General features: G+C 38.8%; 1 pseudogene; it reads left to right on the top strand.

Moving 5' to 3' along the window:
* The first annotated feature begins 2,442 nt into the window (after positions 1-2,442).
* Positions 2,443-4,911, top strand: LOC148933837 (uncharacterized; annotated as a pseudogene).
* Positions 4,912-6,153: the final 1,242 nt, after the last annotated feature.

Raw genomic sequence — 6,153 nt, 5'->3', positions numbered from 1 at the left:
AAAAATCCTATCTATATTTAGTTTTCTTGCACTATACTATCATAACAACCAAACGAGACCTAAACACATACTATAAATATAACAAATTCCTGTGTAGAACAGGAAGGAATAGAGATTTCATTACACATTCTTGGAATAACTAACTGATCCTATTTCAAAATGTTGTTTGAATCAGTAACGTCAAAAACAAAAACTAAAAGAAAACAAGCTACGCTAGAATTAAAAGTCTTTCTGCTTCAGTCATGTCCTCTTCTTCCATACTGAAGTTCAATTGAGTTGAACAAAGCTCTCAGAAAATGGAATCATCATTGGCCTAGTCTTGTGATTAGCCGAAGACCAATCGACACCAAGATGGTTCAACTCTCCAGTGGCACGATCAAATATCACTAGCTCATCTGTCGAGCTTGCAAAATACAATAGCTTACCATCTTGCGAAAACCATAACAGCATCTCAACACCACGAGTATGGAAAACAGATTCTCTCGTCCAAGATCCATCGCTCATAACCCAAAGTTCATATTTCAAAGGTACATCTCGATATCGATTACCTTTATCATACCAGCATGCAAGTGCACTTAACAACCCTTTATACTCGAGAAAATAATAATGGTGAGGGTAAAGGTTAGGGTCATCATGTGGTGAGGGTAAAGTGGATAAAGTTTCGGTTGAAAAGTCAAATGAAAGGATAACATTGGTCTGTTTTCCTAGAATTGCTTTAATATAAAAAAACCCCAGCTACGCATGCACCAGTGGATCCGTATCCGCAATGGAAGTCAGGGCATGGTATTCTCTTCCAAGAATTAAGTTTGAGTGAATACAAGTCAATGTGATAACTCACATCGAGTAAATACCCTGTTTCGTCTTGGGTAAAAGCCGAAACAAGATTCAGCACTTTGTAATCTTCAAATCTATGGTCAGACCACAATCCATATGACTCAATACAATAAGTGATGCAAGGATGGGATTCCATAAATGGCTTAGGCAAAATTTTATACCCACCCGTTGTTGGGTTCCAAAGAAGTTGATTGTCCGATTTTTCATCATAATAATGAAACAGACCATTACAAGTAGCCGTAGTGAAGTAATATTCTTGTTTAGCTAGAAAAGTGGGGATATATATGGAATACTTGGGTGAGAGGGTGCCATCCTCTTCAAGGGAATATGCAACAAAATAATCATTCCGATAAGAATCACAATAATTCACAAAAATGTCAGGCTTGGGCATAGGGGAGATGTCTAGTTGTAAGGTTGATGTAAATTTAGTCTCAGATATGTGAGGATCAGGTTCATAAGAGTAACCTACAAAGATGAAACATTATGCATATGAATTTTCCACATTAACTCTTTTTTCATCAATTTTTTCCTCTTTTCTTCATATGTACATATATCAAGATAAAAAAAAAGAAAAAAGGAAAATACAGTATAATAAAAAAAAATTGGAATTACCTTTCCAGCGATTTCTATCCAATTGATTTCCATTGTTCCTCCTCAAAGGAGGCGCTCCGTTGATTCTCTTATTAACGGCTAAATTCTATAAATGGGGTCTTCTACAAAAATGGTTCCACCAATAGGCTAGTTTTTTTTTTTTGTTTCTGTAAATAGGTGAAACGCATTCTAAGAATGCGTATCTCAAATACGCATTCTTAGAATGCGTATTTAAGCTCGGTTTTGTTCGCGATTAAAAAGAAAAAACGGAGTGGAGAAACGCATTCTTAGAATGCGTATTTGAAATACGCATTCTGAATGCGTATTTCAAATACGCATTCTAAGAATGCGTTTCTCCCCTTGATTAAAACTACGCCAGAACAGAATCGGGGGCAGAAGCATTCTGCCCTCTGCCTCCTTGCCCGCGAATCCCTTCCAAGAATGCCACATTTTCGTCCAATTCTTGCATAAATCGCCCAAATTCATCTAATTGTTTCTCCCTCAAGGTAAGTTACGTGCTTTCTTCTTAATTTAGCATTATATCCATAGTTTATGGTGAAAATTGTGATTCTAGGGTTTGTGGCTAAAAAAAAAATTTAAGGTTGTTGGTATAAATTGTATGTTCAATGTGTTGTTATTATAATAAGGTTTGGTAAGTAGTGTCTTTTGAATTGTTAATTTGTAAGATTTGGTATATAGTTTATTTTTAATTATTTAAATTTTGAGATAAAGTTGTGTATGTATTGCAGGATTATGGATACAGAATCTATTTGTGTCCTTTTATATTGGGATGGAAGAATAGTACAAATTGGAGGAATTGGTTTGTCTTATGAGCCACCCGTGGCAAATGCATATCTTGTCTTAGATGAGTTTGTTCCATATAATGAGTTGGTTAGCAGAATATGTGATTGCATTGGAATCAATGTGAGTGAGTATATGATTAGTTTGACATGGAAACGTGCAATTAAAGTGGGTAATGGATATCATTTTGTGGGCGTTCGACTTTACGATGCATATATGAGGGATATGTTTGCAACAGCTATTCAATCAGGTCAAATTGAGTTATTTGTTGACTATCAAGCTAATTTAGCACAACAACGTACTCCACATACGGTCATTGTCTATCAATCTAGAAGGGGACAACGACAAGTTCAAGATAGAGTACAATATGATGATGGGCCATCTGGACATAATGAAGTTAGTCACGATCCGGCTAATGTTGGGGATGATGGGCATGGTTTTGGAGATGATGGGCCTGGCTTTGGGGATGGTGGGTCTCGTTTTGAGGATGGTGGGCATGGTTTTGGGGATGATGGGCCTGGCTTTGGGGATGGTGGGTCTCGTTTTGGGGATGGGGGACTATCTCCCCATAATGAAGTTAGTGACGATTCTGAATCTGAAGACCTTGTGTCAGAAAAATCAACAACCCCACCTGAATTGAGTGAAGAATCAGAAGCAAACCAAGATGCATCCGACAATGAGACATTGAATGTGCCTCGTAGGTACGTCCCAGTAGTCCCGCCAAGTGAGCAGGAGTATGAGCATCCAGGGTTATCTTATTTTCGTACTCTACCGACGACAGAAGGTAATTACTATGAAAGTAACCATGATGATTCCGAATCTAGCAGTTGGTTTTGGGATGAGAAGAATCCTACACGGATTGGGTTAGGAACCAAATTTGATACCAAGCTACAATTGAAGACTGCTGTTACTTTGTGGCATTTGGAGTCATCCACAAAAGAATACTACGTGGTGGAAAGTAAACCAACAAAGTGGAATGTGGAATGCAAAACTTTGAAGCCACCCAAAGAGTCGGAGAGCACGAGCTCAAATAGGAGACGACACAATCAAACAGTTTGTATTTGGAAACTTCGAGCAACATTGAGGAAGCACGACCGCAAATGGGAAATCAGACAATGGACTGATAGACACACTTGTGTAGGTAATCCCAACTCCAGGGACCACGCCAACGTCTCATCAGATATGGTGGCTTTGTGTGTTAAGCATCATATTCTAAAGGACCCCGGGTATACGCCTAATTCCATTATTGAGGATGTGAAGCAAAAGTATCATGTTGAAATATCCTACAAGAAAGCATGGTATGCCCGGAGGATGGCTATAGAGCTTGCTTTTGGTGGATGGGAGTCATCATTCGAAGATTTGCCTAGTTATATGATTGAGTTGCAGAAGCGCACCTGTGGAACAATTGTTGAGTGGCATCATGATGAACGACATAGTACCGAGACACGAAAGTTTTTCAAGTATGTATTTTGGGCATTCGGGCCGTGTGTGGAGGCTTTTCAGCTTTGCAAGCCAGTGCTAGCAGTTGACGGAACTCATTTGCGGGGCAGACTCAAAGGTAAACTTCTTTGCGCTGTTGGATTTGGTGCAAACAAGAAGTGTTTACCTGTTGCTTATGCAATTGTTGATAATGAAACAAGTGATAGTTGGAATTGGTTTATGAAGTTAATCAAACTTCATGTTATGAAAGGCGATAGAGATGTTTGCATTATATCTGATAGACACCCAGGAATGTTGAATGCAATGGAGTCTGATATATGGGAACAACCACCCCGAGGAATACACCGATTTTGCTTAGTATATGTACGAAAAAATGTGTTGCAGCATCACAAGGGTGTGAGGGTGAAGGGTCTAGTGTGGAAAATGGGGATAGCCACAAAGGTGAGAAAATATTTCAGGAAAAGACGCCACCTAGGGAATGTTAGCCCAGAGGCAGTTGAGTACCTTGGGCGTATTGATGCAGAGCAATGGACAATGGCATACGACAAAGGTCGTAGATGGGGTGAAGCAACGACGAACATGGTAGAGGCATATAACAACGTCTTGAAAGGAGCCAGAGATCTACCTATTAGGGCTTGTATCGATTTAACATTTTAGAGAACAATTAAGTGGTTCCAGACAAGATCAACAGAAGCGGCACAATGCCAAACTGAGTTGACTCCGTGGGCGCATGACAAATTGACTGAAAATGATGCAAGAGGCCGAAAACATGTGGTTAGACGAGTCAACACTCTGAAGGGCAGGTATGATGTCTTATCGGAAGCACGATCCAAAGGGAAGGGTGGAAACTCTTATGAGGTCAAGTATTTGAGAAGAAGGTGTAGTTGTGGGAAATGGCAGATGTGGAGGTTGCCTTGTTCTCACGCTGCGGCAGTTGCTAGAGTTCGAGGAGATAACATTCTACGCCTTGTGAGTAAGAACTATTTGAAGTCAAATTGGGTGAAACAGTATTCTTTTGGTTTTCGTTCACTTAGGCACCAGGACTACTGGGAGATACCACCATGGACATTGGAGTGTTCAGTGGGGCAATTTGTTCCTCGTTCTCGCGGTCGGTATAGAAAAGCAAGAATACAATACCAGATGGACGAAAATGAACCTGATCAACCCAGGCGACAAAGGAGTTGCAAGATCTGTAGACAAGTAGGGCATGACAGGCGTAACTGCACAACGGGGAGCACTGTGTGATTTAGTTGGACTTTATTTACTACTATTTTGATTTAGTTGGACTTTATTTACTACTATTTTGATTTGGTTTGTAACTAGACATTATTTACTACTATTTGATGTTGTTGGTTTTTAACTAGACATTATTTACTACTATTTTGATTTAGTTGGACTTTATTTACTACTGTTTAGATTTAGTTGGACTTTATTTACTACTATTTTGATTTAGTTGGACTTTATTTACTACTATTTTGATTTAGTTGGACTTTATTTACTACTATTTTGATTTAGTTTTTAACTAGACATTATTTACTACTATTTTGATTTAGTTGGACTTTATTTACTACTATTTTGATTTAGTTTTTAACTAGACATTATTTACTACTATTTTGATTTAGTTGGACTTTATTTACTACTATTTTGATTTAGTTGGACTTTATTTACTACTATTTTGATTTAGTTTTTAACTAGACATTATTTACTACTATTTTGATTTAGTTGGACTTTATTTACTACTATTTTGATTTAGTTGGACTTTATTTACTACTATTTTGATTTAGTTTTTAACTAGACATTATTTACTACTATTTTGATTTAGTTGGACTTTATTTACTACTATTTGATGTTGTTGGTTTTTAACTAGACTTTATTTACTATGGAAGAATGGATTAAAAATTACATAAAATGTAGTTAAGTTGAATATCACAAATGTTTGCATCTAACAAACAACCACAAACTACTTGTAAGTACTTGGTGGCAGCTACCCCTTTGGATGTACGCGAGGATGTTCTCCTAGTAAAGAATCTTGTTATATTCCGTGCCAATCCTCGTGTGGAGAGTGAAGAACTAGAAGCTGGCCCAGAAGCCGCCCCAGACTCATGACGAGCCTTTGTGCGTGACTCGCGCCAAGCTGTCTCACGTGCCTCATTGTCCTCAGCATCATCATTCACTTCAGCTTCATCCTCCTCAGCCTCAACCTCCTCCTGTGTTTGTAATCTTACTCCAAAATATTCATCAAGGTTAACTTCAGAATAATATTCGTCACCCATAACTTGATCCAGCATGCCAAGAAGCACGCGGTGGGTCACTGCATCCTCCGCCCATCTGCGAGAAACCTACATCCCGCCTATACCCTGGACCGCCAATACGGACACCAGGCCGTCCTTCGCGCCTAGCGTTGTGAATGATTGGTCTTGTAGTGTCAATCGCTGATTGCTGGGTAGGCACAAAATCAAGACGTTCAGTCTCCCCACATACTGTCAT

This window comes from Salvia hispanica, chromosome 1, assembly GCF_029641045.1.
Source record: "Salvia hispanica isolate PSC_SH4W2 chromosome 1, Shi_PSC_v1, whole genome shotgun sequence".
In the NCBI taxonomy this organism is placed as follows: Eukaryota; Viridiplantae; Streptophyta; class Magnoliopsida; order Lamiales; family Lamiaceae; genus Salvia; species Salvia hispanica.
This window is presented reverse-complemented; position numbering and strand designations above follow the sequence as displayed.